Source organism: Dermacentor andersoni, unplaced genomic scaffold, assembly GCF_023375885.2.
Source record: "Dermacentor andersoni unplaced genomic scaffold, qqDerAnde1_hic_scaffold ctg00000042.1, whole genome shotgun sequence".
Taxonomy (NCBI): Eukaryota; Metazoa; Arthropoda; class Arachnida; order Ixodida; family Ixodidae; genus Dermacentor; species Dermacentor andersoni.
The window spans coordinates 910044-930616 of NW_027314756.1; the positions used below are offsets into that span (position 1 = coordinate 910044).

The 20573-nt window shown below is 47.9% G+C and overlaps 1 long non-coding RNA gene across 1 annotated transcript; it reads right to left on the bottom strand.

Annotated features, from left to right (window-relative positions):
- Nucleotides 1-15095: 15095 nt before the first annotated feature.
- On the bottom strand, nucleotides 15096-16992 carry LOC140214423 (uncharacterized). The gene is made up of 2 exons (XR_011891362.1): nucleotides 16612-16992; nucleotides 15096-15852 (listed from the first exon to the last, which is right to left on the bottom strand). It is a non-coding gene; the product is annotated as an uncharacterized lncRNA (long non-coding RNA).
- Between the last annotated feature and the right edge of the window lie 3581 nt (nucleotides 16993-20573).

The window sequence follows — 20573 nt, forward strand, 5'->3', positions numbered from 1 at the left end:
GTGCCCGGTGTCACTGCGACATAAGGAAAAAACAGCCCTCTAGCTACAAATCAGTGAGTGTGCATATATATATATATATATATATATATATATATATATAAATATATACATATATATATATATACATACACGGATGCACGTTCGAGAAAAACGGTGCTTTACTCCTACGGTTTGACAAGGGTCCGGCCTTAGTCAGCGCCGGTCAGCCGCCGAAATGTAGGGAATAAAGCGTTTTTTTTTTTCGTACGTGCATCCTCAACGTACAAGTGCCTCTTCCACTATCGGATCCCGGCAGACTCTCCTTTTGTATAGAAATATATTCTAATGGAGACAGATAAGCAAACAACAAACGCACCTCATCAGTTCTGCTGAAAGTCTCTTTTCTTAAGGCGAGACAAATGCACAAAAAATTGTTTCTCCTGCGTTGGACGACACCGGTATCACTAGCCGGTTACCGTACAGGCCACGTGTTCTCACTCAGTGTCTCGGCGATCAGGAAAGGACAGTCCAACTTCGCGTAGAACTTTTTGCGTGGTGACTGTGCGTATTGCTCTACCCACAACTCGTCCCAGACCTGCACTTGCGGCGCTGGTAGGTGCCAGCGGCCATAGTACCGTTTCTGGGCTTTTGCGCGTCGGGGGCCCTTTTGCGTACCTCAGCCCGAATGGTGAGGCAGATGGTTTGTCTTGTAGTGGTACGTCCATCTTTTACATGTGTGTCCAAGTTTTTGACGGCGGTCAGTTTTGTAATGTGTCGGTAGACATCTTCATTAGGTGAAGTTCCAAAAGAAGATTGAAACGCCGCATTAATTGCGTATGCAGGTGCTGCTTCCAGGTGTTCATCCCAGTCCGTTTCGGTTTCTTGTTCTTGCATTAAGCGATGAGGCGGGCCTGTAGGGTCGGGTTGTGACTCTCAGTTAATCCATTCGCTGGAGGGTGCTATGCTAAAGTGAAGTAGTATTCCACACCAGCATTCAGGACGTATATAGTTCAAAGTTCACGACTGCGGTTAAAGAGCACTCTATCTGGAACCACGTTTCTTGAGAATACCATGTTTCCATTGAAAGCGGTGCTGCAGAAATTTATGACCAAGTTAGACGCGAGATAAGGCACTGCAGTGACTTCCACAAACTTCGATAAGCAGTCCACTGCGACTAACACGTCCCGCTTGCCTGCTGCTGTAGTTGGTAATTGGTCGACGTGATCACTCCTGTTTTGTTAAATTAAATTAAATTAAATTATGGGGTTCTACGTGCCAAACCACTTTCTGATTATGAGGCACGCCGTAGTGGGAGACTCCGGAAATTTAAACCACCTGGGGTTCTTTAACGTGCACCTAAATCTAAGTACACGGGTGTTTTCGCATTTCGCCCCCATCGAAATGCGGCCGCCGTGGCCGGGATTCGATCCCGTGACCTCGTGCTCAGCAGCCCAACACCATAGCCACTGAGCAACCACGGCGGGTTCTCGTTTTGTGACGAATAGTGTCACGGAGCGGAATAGCTTGGCATCCCGGGCGAGACTTATGCTTTTGGGTCATCTCGCAGCTTGTGACGTATGACGGAATGCTCTTATCCATCCTAGGCCACATAACGTCCCTGGATCTTACGAAGATTAGCCCGTAAGGGTGTGTGTCCACCTTCCGGGGTATCATGAATGGCGTGGAGGATTTCAGAACGCATGGTCGAGGGGATTAGTAGAAGATGACATTAATCTTGGTTGCTGGCCGATTGGGGTCGATACAAAGTTTTTGGCCCAGCACAAATTTGGAATCGCACTGCCTACTCTGACGGAAGTTATTATTCATGCCAAATCTGAATCACACCGTTGAGAGAAACGTCCAGTTGTGCGAACCAGATCCACACTTCTTCGGTTTGAGGTGAGCTCTCCTCCCATGGATTTCGCGATAGTGCATCAGAAACCTGGTTTCGCGTCGCAACCCGATGCTTTACATCGTAGGCGTAAATTAATCTTGCAGTCGAACGATCCAGCGGGTGAACTTGTGCGTCAGGTGTTGTTTGGCAAACACCCATGCATGGCGGCGTTGCCCGTCGCGACAGGGAACTTGCGGCCGAAGATGAAGTGCCGAATCTTTTCGCGAACGCTCCAGACAACGGTCAAGCGCTCCAGGCCGTTCGAGGGGTAATGGCACTCCATGTATCATAATTTATAAGTGACGCAGGCGACAAGCTGCTTAGCCCCATCGGGATAGCGCTCAACGAGAACTACTCCTAGGCCGACCTGGCTGGCATCAGGCTCCACCTGTTTGTCTTACCGGTCCTTGAAATTGTGTGAGGCGGTGCTAGAGGGCTTCAAATGCGGTGTCTTGTGAAGACGCCCACTCAAACCTCGAGGCTTTCTTAAGCATATTCGTGAGTGGAGCTGCTGTCCATGTGAGGCTTGGAACAAACTTCAGCAGGCACGACGCGAGGCCCTGAAATGCCTGTAGCTGCTTCAAACACGTCGGAGTAGGAAAGCTGGCTACAGCTGCCACCCTTTCGGGTAGAGGTTCCCTGCGGTCACGTTGTTCGAAAGAAATTGGCATTTTCTCGGATTAATCGGAACCCCGCCTCAAAAAGTCGTTGTAGAAATTCGTCCATGTTCCAAAGATTTCTTCTTCTGTTGTGCCCATGACTAATATGTTGCCGAGGAACCTGACACAAGCGTGGTCTTTCAATGTGCCGACAAAAATACTCATGGCACGCTAAAATGCACTTGCCGCTGTTGACAGCCCGAAAGGCATGTGGTTAAACTAGTGAAAGCCGGAAGGTGTTCGCAACGCTGTGTTATTCTTGCCTTCAACAGTAACGTTGATTTCCTAGTGCCCCGAACGAAGATAAAGTGATGAATAAAATCTAGAGTTTCGCAAGTTGTCGGTGGCGTCGTCAATGCGGGTACGTGGGTAGGAATCAGAGGTGGTACGCCTGCTTAACTCTCAATAATGAACACAAAACCGGAGACTGCCGCTCTTCTTAGTAAAGACGACAGGTGTGGCCAAGGGGCTACAACATCATTTGATGACGCTAGCGGCCAGCATTTCCTGCCCTTGTTTGGCAATGACGGTACGTTCCCGATCAGTGTAACGTAGCAATGGTATGTACATGGGTGGGTGCTCCTCCATACGAATGCGATGTTCCAGTGAGTTAGTGCCTGGTAACTACTATGTAATGTCTGCGAAAATCGCTCCATAGCGTTCGAGAACTATGAAAACTGTTATACATCTGTCATGCTCACCTGTAGCGACTTCAGTGGCTGTTGAAGTCGAGGCTATTGGGTGGAGAAGGACTGCAACGCCCTCGATGACGAGATGTACGTCAACGGACAGGAGGTAGGCGGTTCCTAGGTTCATATCGGCTCGTAATTATTTGAAGACGGGAGCAGCGGCCAGAGACTTGCTTCCATCGTCTGTGGGGAGTTGCAGGTGAAGAGCAGCAGTGGGCAGCATGCTAGCCAGAGGCCTCAAAGAGGTAGCTCGGTCCATGGCTAAAGTGTGTGTGTGTGGTGTGACGTCGCAGAAGGGCCGCGCGCTCAGCTAACGTGTCAACAAGTACCGTGAGCTCATTTATGCCGACAACGCGGACACGGAGTGTTGGTAGTGGGCGGGTTTGATATTGCATGGTCTATCTTGGATCTAGCGAACAGTTCCTGTAGCAGTGGCCCACGCTGCCACAAGGAAAACATCCCCGTCTAAGCAGGACCTGGGGAGAGGTGTGCTCAGGGGCTGTGGCTGCCACACGCTGACGTGCGGTATTCTGTACTTCGGCTGCCTTCCGGACAAAAGCTTGCCGACTGGGTTTCGTTGGCTGCACGAAATTAAGGGCGGTAAGGGTGGGACCTCGGATGCCACCAGTGATATACTGCCTGAACGCAGGGTACGCCCAAGCAAGGCGAGAGTTTCGAGAAGGTATGATTTCCAGTTGATGTTTGTGGCGACATCCCATTGTCCCTCTGAAAACAGGATCGCATCCCCATCAATCGAATATCGTAGCTCCCCGGAAGTTCCTCAAATTGGGAAATCAACGCTGCGCTCCAGTTTGCCCATGTCGAGTATTCGCGTACCTCAGAACGACGCCATGATACTGTAGCTCCATGGAGACATACCTCGGCGATGGATCTCTTCTGCGCGTCCGTCCGTTGATTGGAGACGGCCAGTGTCCACTTTGTGAACTAAGATGGAAGAGTCATCCTTGAACCCGTGAACATCAGTGAGCGTCTGTGCAGAAGTTGCCAAAGCACCGGGACCGACTGGTGGAGTAAAGGAATTAGTCGCGTCACGGAGACTGTCTGTTCAAGGTCACCGTCAGCAGCGCTGCGGCCGCCCTTTACCAATGCCGCTGTGGAGACCTGAAGGCTGTCCAAGGGCGTTGCGGCAATTGAGGGCTGGGAATGTTGGTCCGGAAGGCGGCGACCTTTTCTAGGAGCACCATGTTTCACGGTCAGGTGTTGGGAGTCCCGTTGTTAGTCGACTGCGCCATTGTAACGGGGAAAAAGACACAACACCCGTTCTACGGGCCGCCTCTTTCGTTCATTACGGTGATGATGTTCTTAAAATGACACTGTTCATAAAATCATCTTGTTGTTCTTGTTGACTGAAAACGTGGTTCGTACCGTCTGTTCTGTTTCCTCCTTTGTCGTAACCGAAAGCGTTACCATGCTAAGCAACAAATGCACTTGGAATGTTCCGCTTTCGATGAACACTTATCACACCGACATTTCAGCGAACTGCGCCATGATATCACCGGGTATCGGCGGTTCAATAAATACTTGCAACGCTTCGAACTCGACCAGGAACGCAAAAAATTGTTGCACATTGCAGTTACCATGTCCAGTTACCAAGATATGGGCGACATTTTTGCACTGCCAGAACAACAGCAAGGCACTCCCCCTGCTCGGTTATAGTGTTATTCTTCTCTGCAGTGGTTAGTGTACGACTAGCGTATGCAATTACTCGTTCCCGGAAGATGTTGTCACGTTGCAGTAGAATGGGGACAAGGCAGAAGTTGTAAAGAGCCAGAAGGAACTGTTATCGGTAGTTTGCGGCTTTGACAATGAATGCAGGATGCAACGTACTTCGCAACGACTGAAGACAGGCCAGGCCAGGAGCAGCGACTTCGTATTCTATCGTAAGCCTTGTGGTAGCCTAGATGACCAGCCGTCGGATGATCGCGAAAAGCTTCGAGCACCTTACGTTGCAGAGAACGTGGTATGATCGGGTCCCATTTGTTGCCATCGACGTGATAAATGTAGTGTTGTAAAGCCCCATTGCGCAGCTTAAATTGATTAAATTGTCGACGAAGTCGGGCGTTCGGAGTTGACGAAGAACCTTCCGTGCGTTGGAGAATAGTTCAGCAGTATGGGTCGATACGTTGGTGGGACACAAGAACAGATGGGCTGTGGGGTCTTAGGCAATGGGTAAAGCGATGGGTAAATGCGATGGGCAAAGCCGATGAAGGGGACTCGCGACGTACGCTAGTACGGAGAGGAGAGGGTGAATCGTCATGATCCTGGCAGAGGGTAGCGAGATAGAGCATCGGCGTCTTGATGCTTTTTTCCAGCCCTGTAGGTGACAACGAAATGGTACTCCTGTAGGCGAAGCACCCAGCGACCCAGGTGACCTGATAAATTCTTTAGCGATGAAAGCCAGCAGTGTGCGTCGTGGTCGGTAAACACTGTGAAATAGCGGCCGTGAACATATGGGCGAAATTTTTGCACTGCGAGAACAACAGCAAGGCACTCCCCCTGCTCGGTTATAGTGTAATTCTTCTCTGCAGTGGTTAGTGTACGACTAGCGTATGCAATTACTCGTTCGCGGAAGAAGTTGTCACGTTGCAGTAGAATGGGACCGAGACCAAGACTGCTAGCGTCAGTGTGGAGGATGGTGGGCGCGCTCGGATTGAAGTGGCACAGTACTGGGTTGGACGCCAGAGCAAGTTAGCCAGGAAAGCACGTTCACATTCGTCGGACCAAACGAAGGGCTCATGAATGGCGAGGAGTTGATGCAGCGGGGCCGCAAGCGCAGCGACGTTGCGTATGAAGCAACGGAAGTATAAGAAGCAAGTCCGACAAAACTGCGCAGGTGTTTTTGGCGCAGTGGACGGCAAAATTCGAGGAGGGCAGCGAGCGTTTCAGGGTCCGGTCGAATACCTTCTTTGCTGACTATGTGCCCCAGAACTTTGATGGTCTTGCTGGCGGAACTTCATTTTTTCTGTTGAGCTGCAGGCCAGCGTTTTCCAGACAGGCAAGCACTTCATCAAGACGTTGCAAATTTTGTGAAAACGGGCTTGAAAACACTACAATGTCGTCGAGATAGCACAGACATGTTTTCCATTTTCAAACCACGCAAGACGTTATCGATCATGCGTTCGAAGGTGGCAGGCGTATAGCAGAGTTCAAAAGACGTCACATTGAACTCGTAGAGTCCATCAGGGGTAGCAAACGCCGTTTTTTCTTTGTCGGATTCGGACATCCCTATTTGCCAGTATCCTGATCTAAGGTCAAGGCTGGAAAAAGATTCGGCACCGTGGAGCGAATCTAGTGCATCATCGATCCGTGGCAGGGCTAAACGTCTTTGCGGGTGATTTTCTTCAGTGCACGGTAATCGACGCAAAAACGCACTGAGCAGTCTTTCTTTTGCACTAGAACAACTGGGGAGGACCAGGGACTCGAGGAAGGACGTATGATATTTCGTCTAAGCATGTCTGATACATTTTCCTCGATGATCTTACGCTCTGCAAGAGACACGCGATATGGGCGCCGCTGAACAATGCGGGATCCATCAGTCTGTATGGGGTGAGTAGCGGCGGTAGTCATACCGAGGAAGGGCGAATTCACGCCGAAAAAGGAGCGGTGTTTTTTGAATAGTGCTAGGAGTTCTTGACTCTGGGAGAACGTTAGGTCAGGGCTCATGGTTCCCAACAATGGTGTGGAAGAGGCATTACTTGGCGGCGATCTTGACCCGGGTGGCACTGTCGGAAGTGTGACAATTGCAGCGGGATGAGTGTCAACAGCGCAAGTGACAGTTCATCCACGAGGCAACAGTTGGGGTTCGGGCTCGAGTTTGGTTTAAGGCGGTAAGCAATGCAGACCCCTGAGAGAAATGAATAAGGCCAGGGGTAATCAGAATCCCTCGAGATAGGGTAGGGCCGTAGGGTAGAATGAGCACGTCGCCATTCACAATGTTGCAGGAGTTGACGCTTATAATATCTTCTCTAGAAGGCCAAAGAACGTAATCGGAGGAGGTGACGAGACGAACGCGGTCTTCATGGTTAGGAAGAGATTTGCCGGTGGCATCCAGTTGTATGAGGCGCTGACGACAAGAGATAGAAGCGGACGCGGAAGATCAGAACTCCCACTCCAAGATGAGTTCGTGGGTACACTCACGAAATACCGTAAAAACAATGTGGTGACGAATTCCGTTTGTGGGCACCCGAACAGTACACTGCGCGATCGGCCGAACAATAGCGTTGGTCGCTGCACGAAAAGAAGGGCCGGAGTAAGGCGTGGTCACTTTTCGAAGGCGGGATCAAAAGTCAGGACAAATAATCGAAATGGCAGCGCCTGTAATAACGGTAGCTTCGACGAATACACCTTCTACAAACACTGACAACAAGTTGGGCGGTCGCTCCGGAGTAATTGTAGGCTGACCAATGGATGCAGTTTCCTCTCCTAAAACTACATCGAGGAGTTTTCCGACAGGGCGTTCGTGACATGAGAAGCAGGTCGGAAAGGCGACACCTAACGACGACATGGAGACGGCAACCTTTTGCGATTGTCACGAGAATTCACATGCATATCAGTAGGGTAGGAAGGAGGTGGTGACCGGTGATAAGAGGAGCGGTAAGACGTGCGCTGATAGCCCAATGCATGATGGACGCTTGTACGTTCCTCGGGAGCGTTGCCACGCTGCTCATCTTGTTGACGCCTACTACAAAATCGGGAGATGTGCCCTCGATAGCCACAGTAGTAGCAAATGGGCCTGGCAGGACGCGGAGCGTTGTAACGCTGTACACGCACTGGCGGCGACAACAAAGCCACTGGAGGGTGCTCGCCTGGTGCAGGCGAAGGGGCGGTGATGGCTGGAGAGAGTGCCGCAAAGTGGACATGCGTTGGAACCTGATGGGAGCAGGGGCCGTCGGAGCACGGTAGCCGAGATGCGGACGTGATCTCTTGCCGAATGATGTCGCACAAGCCGGTCGGTGAATAAAGGATGATACATTGCGGAGCACAGGAAGAGCACCGCCCGTGAAGCTCTTCACGGACGATGTCGCGAATAAGCGTGCGTCCATGGACGAAGGAAGACGAATGTCGGAGATATCGATGCATAGCCGAAAGGACTGGAACTCCTCAAGTCGCTGGCAAGTAGTCATCACATCCTGGATGGTAGCAGGATTTTGCGTAGCAAGGGCATTGAAGGCGACGGTGTTTATGCCGTTAATAATGTGGCGTATTCGGTCGCTTTAGGACATGGTGGCGTTCATACGCTTGCACAATGTAAAAACATCCTCAATGTATGAAGTGTACGATTCCACAGCGAATTGGATGCCCTCACCGAGCTTCTCCTTCGTGGCCTAAGCGCGATCAGCTGGGGCACCGAAAATCTGCCGAAGCTGTTGCGAGAATGTCGCCCAGTCAGGAAGATCGGGCTCATGGTTCCAAAACCAGGTTTTCGCGACATCGTACAGGTAGAACGGGACGTTCCGTAATTTCTGTGAACTGTCCCACTTGTTGAAGTCGCTTGCGAGGTCGTAGTTTTGGAGCTAGTCCTGTAGGTCATCTACGCGTAGACCAGCGAAGACTTGCGGCTCGCGGTGGCGGCTGTCGATGGTCACGAGGGAAGGCGAAGGCTGCAGTGGAGCAGCGGCCTCGGACGTGTCTGGATTCAATGAAGCGAGCATGGCCGGTGCTGTTATGCGGCGACCCGAGCGAAGCTCCGGTGCGAATGTGCGAGAGGTCTTGGGGAACGTAAAGCACCGTCCACCACTTGTAAGTAGTAAGGAACCGCTTTGTTCCAGCCGAGCTCGTGCTACTACCACGAGGATCAAGCTGTGCTGCTGCTGATATATACAAATGAAGCAGATGTACAATATATGATGATATGTGGAGATGATGAAGTTAAAAGTCAGGCATGTGTTGCGCTCACAATATATATATATATATACAGGCACGTACCCAGGATTTTTTTTCGGGGGGGGGGGGCACCACCTCCATCATCATCATCATCATCATCATCATCATCATCATCATTATCATCATCCTGTTTTATGTCCACTGCAGGACGAAGGCCTCTCCCTGCGATCTCCAATTACCCCTGTCCTGCGCCAACCGATTCAAACTAGCGCCCGCGAATTTCCTAATTTCGTCGTTCCACCTAGTGTATTGTCGTCCTCTACTGCGTTTCCCTTCTCTTGGCACCCATTCTGTAACCCTAATGGTCCAACGGTTATCTAACCGGCGCATTACATGACCTGCCCAGCTACATTTTTTCCTCTTGATGTCAATTAGAATATCATCTATATCCGTTCGCTCTCTGATCCAAACCGCTCTCTTTCTCTCTCTCAACGTTGTGCCTAGCAATCTTCGTTCGATCGCACTTTGCGCGGTCCTTAACTTGCTCTCAAGTCTCTGCCCCATATGTCAGCACTGGCAAAATGCACTGATTGCACACCTTACTTTTCAATTATAATGGTAAGCTTCCAGTCAGGAGCTGGCAATGTCTGCCGTATGCGATCCAACCTATTTTTATTCTTCTGTGAATTTCCTTCTCATGATCAGGGTTCCCTGTGATTAATTGACCTAGGTAAACGTACTCCTTCACAGTCTCTAGTGGCCAACTGGCGATCCTGATCTCTTGTTCCTTTGTCCGGCTATTTATCATTATCTTCATCTTCTGCATATTAATATTCAACCCCACTCTTACACTCTTTCTGTTAAGGTCTCCAATCATTTGTTTTAACTCTTCTGCATTGTTGTTGAATAGAACAATGTCATCGGCAAACCGAAGGTTGCTGAGATATTTGCCGTCGATTTTTACTCCTAAGGCTTCCCAGTTTAATAGCTTGAATTCTTCTAAGCACGCAGTGAATAGCTTTGGAGAAATTGTGTCTCCCTGTCTGACCCCTTTCTCTATAGGTATCTCCCTGCTTTTCTTGTGTAGAATTAAGGTAGCTGTAGAACCTCTGTAGATATTCTTACGCGATTAGTATAATGTCTGCGTTCTTCCAGTTTTCTGGGACCCTTGCAGTCGATAGACACTTCGTATGAACAGCCGCCAGTTTTCCAAGCATTATGTCTCCTCCATCTTTGATAAAATCGACTGTTATTCAACCTTCTCCTCCCGCTCTTCATCGTTTCATGTCTTGCAGGGCCCTTCTGACCTCATCTCTAGTTATAGGAGGAGTTTCGGTATCCTGTTCATTACTGTTTCTAAGTGAGGTATCGTGACTCCTCTGGGTACTGTATACAGGTCAGCTTAGAATTTTTCCGCTGCTTTTACTATATCTTCGAGATTGCTGATGATATTATCCTTCTTATCTTTTAGTGCAAACATCACGGTTTGTCCTATGCCAGGTTTCTTTTTTACTGATTTCAGGCTACGTTCATTTCTTACGGCTTCTTCAGTCTTTCTCATGTTATAGTTTCGAATATCAGTTATTTTCGCCTTGTTGATCAGTTCTGACAGTTCCGCGAATTGCGTAACGCTGTGCGGCCGCCAGTCCCATACAACCGCGTAGAGCGCTGGACTCTGCGATTCTAGACGTACTGCGCTCACCGCGAAAGGTTAGAAAAACACCCACATAAGCAGAGCAGAGAAGTGGCTACGTGAGGCGGTTCGACCGATAACTGTAGAAGCGTCATTCAAAACAAGTAATTGTTCTCCGCTTCCGGCGGCGTTTTCTCTACTTCCTTTTTAAATAAAAAGATGTTGATCCATAAATATTCTCATAAACAACGGTTAACTTTTTATTATTCGCTTTTGCTTGCAGTTTGGTTGTTGCCTTGGCTCTTTCCCTTAGTAGATCGCTTAATTTCTCAACTCCTTGCGATTTTTGTTTCCAGTTGCCAATTTTGCACGAAAAGTGCTATACAATTAGGGAAAAACAGACGAGGTAATGGGCGAAAGTCATCTTGCTTATGGGTTTAAGGGTCATTGCAGGGTTTCATGATGGACGCTCTTTCACATTATTTTATTTCCCACCTTATCAACCCATATCACGTGTATATGGTTCCGGGCATCTGCCAGCGTCGCGGCGAGCCGTAACTCAAGGAAATAATGAAGCAAAGGCACAAGTTAAACGCAATTGGCGTTTTCTCCGGCAGCAACTCGTTCCATGAGAGTACAGACCAGCTGAGTAACAGCCGCATCCCTCTCCTGGTCCCAGGATCAGCCTAAACAAAGAAGGTTGAACTAACAAAAGCAGCAGCTATGCGCGTGACGGTTGAATAGATGGTGACAATTGAACGCATCTTGAGTTAATCGCGCGGGTACGGAATCTATGAGAAAACTGTCCTTCACATTACAAGAGATGCCGATAACTACCGCCACCTAAAAGGAGTGAAAAAGGCAGCTTAATGCTGACCGATGAACAGCTGCCAAGTCTCAACATTGATCTGGCGGCGCTTTAGGAATGTGTGAGGAGTGGTGGCGTGGGTGGACAGGGGGGGTATGCCACTATTTCGGGGGGGGCCCGGGCCCCCCCGGGGCACGTATATATATATACAGGCACGTATATATATACGTGCCTGTATATATATATATATATATATATATATATATATATATATATATATGTGTGTGTGTGTGTGTGTGTGTGTAAACTTGTAAACACAGGCTTACTAACTAAATCACCAATAATGATGTCAGTGCGCATAGGCACACACGCACGCATCTCACTCGATGACCGTGGACACTCGCTGCCAAAACGCTGGCGTGAGGAACCGCGGCAGCAGCAGCGATCGTTGGCTCACTCTCGCAAGCTTTCACTCGCACATACAGCATACAGTGCGTGGCGGTAGTGCTATCGCCTTTGGAGTTTATACTGAAAATCACGGCGACGGCGATGACTACGCAAAAATGCACCTGGAGTGTTCATATAATTTCTATCGCAATATTAAGTGAAAGAGCCTGGAAATGCTTCGATCAGTTACGTTTGTATTAAACAGACATAACCTACTTATCAATACACATAGGGCCACGGGGACCCGAAAAATTATTTTAATTTGCATTCATTTCTTGCAACTGTATGGAATCGCAAGGTGATACACGGACAAAAAGCAATGAGTGCCCCACAGAAGTCCCGGATCCCGCCCAGTAGCAGCAGTACAGCGCACATGAACAATGCTCATTTGCGACAAACAATTTTATTTATTAAACAAAATAAGTGTACTCGGTGTTTAACTTCGCAGCATAAACGTATCGCTAGTCTAGGTAATAGCATTGTCGAGGTTATACGCAACGAAGTATAACCAACGTAAGTTACTTGCAGTATTCACAAGAACGACAGCAGATGTGTGGGACTTTAGAGAATGACAACCCGATTTCCAGCGAAGCTGTTTCTCTCGAGGAACAAACGTTTCAGTTTCTATTAATTATATCGCATACGTTAAAAAGTGGCCAGTAAATATATATATATATATATGTATATATATATATATATATATATATATATATATATATGTGTGTGTTTGTGTGTATAGTCGCGTAGTAGTAATGGCGGATAATACAGTGGGAAAACTGTGAATGACGAAACTAACTTTTTTATCGGGCGAACTTCTGCCCACAAAAGCAAGTTACTCTCAAAACGCAGTGATAGCGGCGAAAACAGTCGATAGTCGTCGAAATCTGATCTGCCGGTCAGGCATGGTCAAGCGCGTCGGCTTTTATACATGAGCCATCAAAGGTTCCAGAGTAATCGCTGGTGCCCGCGTGTCAGAACATCAGGGCTGTAATGATGGCCCCATATTATGGCTCATTCCGACACTGGAGTATTCGCCAAGAATTGCGTGTTGACACGCTTACTTAATCTTTTGAAGCACTACATATTCGATTAAAACAAGAAAAAAAGGCATACAAAAACGTCAGACGAGTCCTGTGTACATGTAAGTTTAATGGAGGAACACGGCAGCGTAATCTCGTGATCAGTACTTCTGACTGTCTTGATGTACCACCACTGGATTTTCCACGGAAATTTTAGTTGTTGAAGTTCTGTCCATGTTATTATTGATTCAGTGACGTCTCTATGAATTGAATATTTTCGATATAATATTGCTGTTATGTGCGCCACTACTAGAAGAACCGGCATTATAGGTCCACTCAGGCATGCTCGCGCTAATGAGTGTGCCATTTCATTTAAATGTAATCCGCAGTGACTTGGTACCTATACGAGTTTTAGAGAATTCAACTGTGAAGGAACTAATGTTAGAAACGTGTTTAGATTTGACGAATTGCATGAAGCTGTAAGCGAAGTACAGACAGAAGGGAAACGTGTTATAAGAAGCGCACTTAATGCGTTCGAAGGGAATTTCCGAATCGCTAAAATCATTGCTTCTAGCTCGACATCAAAAACAGGAATGAAATCTTGCAGTCCCAAAGGGAATGAACAGCCAAGCGAAAGCGAGGAAATGCCGACCCCAGCCTTTTCGTTTTTCCCTGAAGCGTCTGTAGCTATTATGTTATTAGTTTGTACGTGTTCTAGGTAATCTTGCAGCAGCTTATTAAGAACGACACTGACTGCAACTGACGGTTTCACGGGAAATTGTCATCAAATGCTATCTGAATATTGTGATTCGATTCAGTTGGTCGAATTACCTCTGGAATGTTCACGTTTAGACAATCCAAATGTTTTTGCACAAATACACTCTGTGGAGTGTGGTAACGAGGCTAATTAGCAAGAAAAAAGAAATTTGGATCTTTAATAAAGGCGTATTCAAATCGTCTAGGTGGCAAGCTGTAAAATCTCAGTAATGTTTGAATTGTTAGGATGCGACCTCCGCAGGGCAGTGTTGGTAGGCGCGCTTCTTGATAGATAACATTATCAGCCACAAATCTACCCAGCCCCACACACAGCCGCCGGGCTTCACGCTCCAAAAGAACCACATGCTTTGTAAGCAGGGCCGCCTGACAACAATACACACCCGAACTACAATATTGGGCGCGTATACGTTTTTTAAATCGTTAGGGGATCTCTACTAAGTCCACATTGCCGGTTACTCATTCAGCGGCGCATACCTAAAGCACGTTGTGCCTTAGACGCTACACTTTATGTGTGGTCTCCAGTTGTTTTCTGCCATACATAATTTCCAAATATTTTAGAGACTCAACCTGGGAAATGCGTTATTTTTTATAAGATATAGAAATTGAAATCGGATCCGTAAGCGGCAACTCCAGGAAGCCTAATCAGTCTCACTTCGGAAAATATTGCAGGCGGACTGACCATCTGACTGACCACCTTAAAAGTGTACAGCCTGCACTATTTCCTCAAGTCAGAGATATGAGACGTCCTAACTGAAAACTAATCAGCAGATATAGTTAGAAGCCATAAATTCTCATGGTACACCGACCAGGTAATGAGTAATCCAACTGAAGGGTGTAGCTATTTCAGCGAGTTATTAAATCTTGACTTCCCGTACGTAGCGGACGAAAAACAAAGACGACAATACAGAGCGAAGAGGAGACAGCGGTTCATATGTCTCCTCTTCTTCTTTTAATGGCTTTGTTCACCCGCCGTGGTTGCTCAGTGGCTATGGTGTTAGGCTGCTGAGCACGAGGTCGCGGGATCGAATCCCGGCCACGGCGGCCGCATTTCGATGGGGGCGAAATGCGAAAACACCCGTGTACTTAGATTTAGGTGCACGTTAAAGAACCCCAGGTGGTCGAAATTTCCGGAGTCCTCCACTACGGCGTGCCTCATAATCAGAAAGTGGTTTTGGCACGTAAAACCCCATAATTAATTAATTCGATTTGTTCAGTGTGACTGGCATATATGAAGTCGAGATGTGCCAGTTCATGCCTGTTATCATAACAATGAATCCTTAAATTCCGACAATGCAATGACGATCGATGCACCCCAAAAAGTAAATATTCAGGCCACTACAAACGTCGCATAGGTGACAATATATTTTTACAAAATAGAAAGAAATTGAAGATCTCGCCGTGATTAGGTAAAAGCGCCGTACGAGTTACCGCAGATCCCTACGAAAAAAAGAACTCAGAAATGTCCGCCTCAACGGAGCGCTGCGTCATCCGTCGAATTCTCTAGAGGCGCGTCATCGGAAAAATTGCCCGAGAGCAGCCAGGATTCCAGTTCTGTGATTGCAGAGCCGATTTTATGGAAGCCTATAACATCCGAACGAACAGCCCGGACGTCCTTGTACTGCTTGAAAAGTATATTCGAAAACTGCTCCGCCACAGTCAGAATGGCGGCGGAGTGCTCGCCCTCGCGGAACTGCAACTGCCCGCACGTATGTTGAAGGTCTCGTGGTGCTCGACGTGGGACAGGGCAGCGCGTCGAAGGCGATGACGGCGGGGTTCTCGAATCCACGCGCGGAGCCAGCCACGCAAAACCTGTGGGTGCACTCGAAGCGAGACGCGTCGCCCTTGCGCCAAGCCCCACCGCTGGAACAGGGGCTAGGACTGCGCGGTGCCCGTGCGATGGTCAGACGGTGGGCGGAGGATTCGACAACACGGGGCTGGTGTGGAGATCGCCCGGGATGACACGCTGTACCGGCTGCGAGCTCGTTCCGCCTCCTGTGAACCGTCGCCTTGGTTGCTGAAGCTGGAGTGAGAAGCCACGCCGAGATTGCAGCAGCAGATCCGCGACCAGAATTTTTTGGGTTGACTCCTTGGTGGTGCTTTCCGCTGAAACATCAAGATTTTGCAATAAATCGGAATATTTGCATCACTGCGCCTAAAAAGTTCGTCACAGTTTGTTTGTCCTCTTTTATAATATTTTTCTACCGCATAATTACTTTCAATGCTAAACGCTCAAATTACAATAAAGTATTAAGTGAAATTTATATTTTCTTAATTAATATTTCAATAAAGGCCTAATCGAATAACATGCATTTAGCTCCTGGGCGCTTACACAAAATAAATTTCATTAAGCTAGAAGTGTTCACAAGAGCGAATGCCACCCAAACGTGATTTTCGAAGTTTTACGAAGCAGAAACAACCTGCCAGTGCCAAACAACCAGTTACAAACAAAAGGTATCTCCTTCCTTCCGCTGCTGATTACAGTCAATAAAACAAGGCTGCCACAATGAGAACACGTCCACACGAGGTGAGCGCAGTGTCGCATGTGTTCTCTTTGTGTTTGGCATTCTGCTGCGCATGAAAAACATTTAAGCAAGTTTCAACATGCCGGCTTAACAATTTAAAGGAGCCTGCGCACCCAATGTACGAAGGACATGCACGTTTCTATTGGGATTAGCGCTACGTGAGAAGACGTATTCGAAATAGCCTTAAAATTGCTTGGCCCGACAATTGCCGCGGGCCTTGGTGTACGGTGCCACCGACACGAGTGCGACCTTTCGTCAGAGCACTGCATGAAGAATACTTTTAAACTATCTCTCTCAGAAATGCTAAAGTTTGGCTGAGAGAACATGTCAGAATATTCACCTGTCTGCTGTTCCGTTATAGACGCGCGAGCAAGCGCCTCCGGGCAAATGGAACGCCGACACGTGGCGGCCGCCAGAAGGGAAGACCCCGGGATGCATGCCGCGTTTCGTCCACCCACGAGAAGGTTGAAACCGAGGGTCGCCGTGTGCGGACACCGTCGCTGATGCCTGAACGCGGCCGCAGGCGTCGTCTTGTTGAGCAACGTGGCGAAATCCGTGGCCAGTCGTCTTTGCATCCTGGTGCGAAGTCGTGGCGTCGGACTGAGGCCGTTGCATCTTGATTGGCAGGAGGCGTCGCAAGAGTATCGCTCGAGGGAAAAGCAGGAGTTCCCGCTGGTCGGCGTCCAAGAAACCTCGCCGGATTATTTAGATGAAGCACTGCGGGACGAAAGCGCCTAGTTAGCTCCCACAGAATGGAGGCGGGTGCGCAATGCACGAGGCAGGCTACGTTCTTCTTTTTCTTCTACTCACGCGCATAGAACGCATTCGAGGATGTTATATAAGGTGTCGCTGCCTACCGCAGCGCCATGAGAAGGCGCGCGCTTGAAGCCGCCCAAGGTGGAGGAAAAAGAGGATGGAATAAAGGCAGAGAATGAGTAATGCCTCCATTGCCGTCGTACTGAGTAATATGCACGATATAACAGAGGAAATATCTTCTGAACACTCCAGAGGATTATTATTATTATTATTATTATTATTATTATTATTATTATTATTATTATTATTATTATTATTATTATTATTATTATTATTATTATTATTATTCGATGTGGGAACGCATATGCATTGCACAGAGACGGAAATTTAATCGAGAGGCGCTGAACGCCTGCCTACTCTTCAGGAAGGAGCGAATATAAAAAGCATTTTAAAATGAAAAACAAATCAAGTTGAGGGGAAAATTGTAGTTGTTTCGTGGATATTTTTTAGTTATTCATAGGTTGTTTTTATTCATTTCTTCATGAGAATTTTCACTTTCTTCAGGAGTAGCTGCATATTCCCCCAACAGCATCTGCATCTTGGCTGATCTCTCACAATGGGCGTGCGCCATAAGCGTAGGAAAACAAAACGAAAGCAGAGAAATAGCAAGATGATAGGCCACACGGAATAAAGTAAAACAACGGCAAAGTGTAGAGTGTCTCAGTATGAACAGAGCAGCAACGCAGGCGCTCCGTTGAACACCAGCCTAGAAGACATGTTCGAATAGGTCTTCTTTTGCAGCTACGCAGTACTGTGTCCGCTTTATCACACCTTCAGTGGGTTTCTTGATGACCGACGCTGGAACTCTACGGCAGACATCCGTTACCCTTGCCTTGAACTAATCTGACGTCCGTCTCGATCATCCAAGTGCGATCTTTCGCGTAACCCCAAAGAAAGAAATCGAGTGGAGAGAAGTCAGGTGACCTAACCGGCCAAATTACAGGCCTGTGCCTTCCAATCTATTGCGCATGAAAAGTCGCATCCAGCCAGTTTCGTGCTCGGCTGCTGCGGTGTGCGGGCGCCCCATCTCGCTGATACCACAGAAGTGGAAGACGTGCCGTACAGCGGGATTTCGATGAGAAACTCGTCCACCACTCCTTCAAGGGTTTCGTTCACGTAGCGCTGTACAGTCAGTGTGTGATCAAAGTAGATGGGACCGATTATAGCACCGGCGTAAATTCCGAAACACACATTGAGGGACCACTGGTACTGGCGCCGATTGCGCCCAGTGTAGATTGGAGTCCCTCCAATAGTGTGCATTAGGCAAATTTGCCTAGGCATTTCTGCAAAAATAGGCGTCATCTGTGCACATGATGTTACGCAAAAAGTGAGGTGACTCATCGGCTTTTGTGAGGACACCATTCGAGAAATCTAGATGATTCTACTGGTCCATATCTTCTAAGCATTGGTGCTGTTTAAGGTGGTACAGGTGAAAGACCGAGTGATTTAACATCTTCCAAACTCATGACTTGGAAATTGGTACCTGGGCGGCCACGTCCCGCACGCTAGCATGAGGGTTTGAGGCAATAAATGCTTGAACACCCGTGCATATGCTAGGACTCAAAGATGGACTCCTCCGCCGCTGTTTCTTGAAGCTGCCGGTTTGTCACAGGTTTTCGTAATTTCTGATGATAGTCGATGCGTTTGGTCTACCGCCTCACTTTCATGACTGACATATTTTTATTTTTATTGATTTCACAATACTGTCAATACCGATAGGGATTATTACAGGAGTTGGCACATGGTTATCAAAAAAGTACAATATGAGTAAACACTGAACAAACAAGGAGTTAGCATAGAGAAACATGGGCATCTTACATTTATTGAGTAACACATTGGTCTTCACACAATTGCTCTTGCAAAAAAAAAGAACTTAAGATAAATAAATAAAACACTAAGTTGTGATCGCGACTGTTTCTTCTAAATGATTTGTAAATGTTTCTAATGTGGGCTGGGCAGTAATAGTAGGGTTTCCAGAAAAAATGAGTGAACATCTGTACATGATGGTTTTCAACCCTCCGAATTCGAATATCGTATCGAAATTGAGCGAAAGAAAGCGCAAATATATTTTATTTCCACGAAAAGCGCAGCAGCGGACACGCCCAGCTCGCGCGTCTCGTTTCCGCCTGTGATTGGTCGGGCGCCTCGTGACGTCAACACTAGTAACCGACCGCTGCCGCTACACATGAAGCGCGGTGCCAGGTAGTTTGGTGCTGTTTTTCTGAGACGGTAATGGAAAATTTAGAGAGACTGCGTTTATCTGAGGAGTTCGGCGTTACTACCTACATGTAGCAGCCGATTGCGAAGAGCCGGCCTCTCGAAGAAGCAAACGATGCTGGTGCGAGCAGTGCTTTCGACGCGAACGAAAGCAAAGTCTTGGGATCTCCTCGTGTTGGAAATGCTCTTTGGTGAGTATGTTTTTTGCAAAGCGATCTAGTGATCTCGCGGATCTTTCGCCGATCTAGTGAGCTCGTTTCCGGTCAAACAACTGTAGTGTTGTGTTCCTGCATGGCTCCTCGTGGAACGTAAGCGGGGATGCGATCGTCGGCATTTGTGCGCTGTCCAAAGCTGTCGGCAATCTACAAAGACGGTTTAAACGCGTGAATAGCTTCCCGGTTCATGCAGTACGTGTAGTGACCTTCATCTGTTGACTACCACGTTGACTATCACTCACGTTGATTACCACTCACGTTGACTACCACGCACGTTGACTACCACTCTACATACACGCAGACGCACCAACAAAGGAATGCAGGGTCGATCGAAGCAGATTACGATGGCACGCACGCAGAAACAAGCGCGGTCAGGCACGGTCGCGGACGCTGCGAAGGAACGAAACACTAGAGTTGACGTCACAACACCGCGGTTTCCGGTCTCCGCTCGCATCGTCAGCGTCAGCGTCAGCAGCAGCGCGCGGCATTCGACGGGGGGCGGAGCTACAGCGCAATTTCAACCGACGATTACGTCGCTCCTGATTGAAAAAAAAAAAAACCAAAATTTTACCTACATGGTTTATAAGGTTCCCGCATCCGTATATGAGCGTCTTATTGAATTCGACAGACTCTTCAGCTTCCCTTTAAGCAGTTCCACTCTCGCACAGCTCCCGGAAAGAATGAAAAGAAAAAAGTATTGTTGTTACAAAGAAATTCTTGTAGCGTGAAAGCGTGCTTATGCCGAGTCGGTCTGGTGTGTTAGTACTTTAGGAAGGCGGTGGAATCCAACTTCAGCGCACTGTGTAATACTAAGTATAGGAACTTTAGTCGTTGAACCTTAGATCGAATTTCGAGGGTAGCGAGACCTGCGCGAGAAAGAAGTTCGGTTGGTGAATCTGTGCGTTTAAAAGAATTATAGATAAACCGGGCAGCTTTTCTTTGTATGCGTTCCAGCCTATGAATGTGGTTTTTGGAATGTGGAAACCACACTATGTTGGCATATTCGAGTGCCGGTCTGATAAGGCTGACGTGAGCAAGCTGCTTTGTCTGGCTG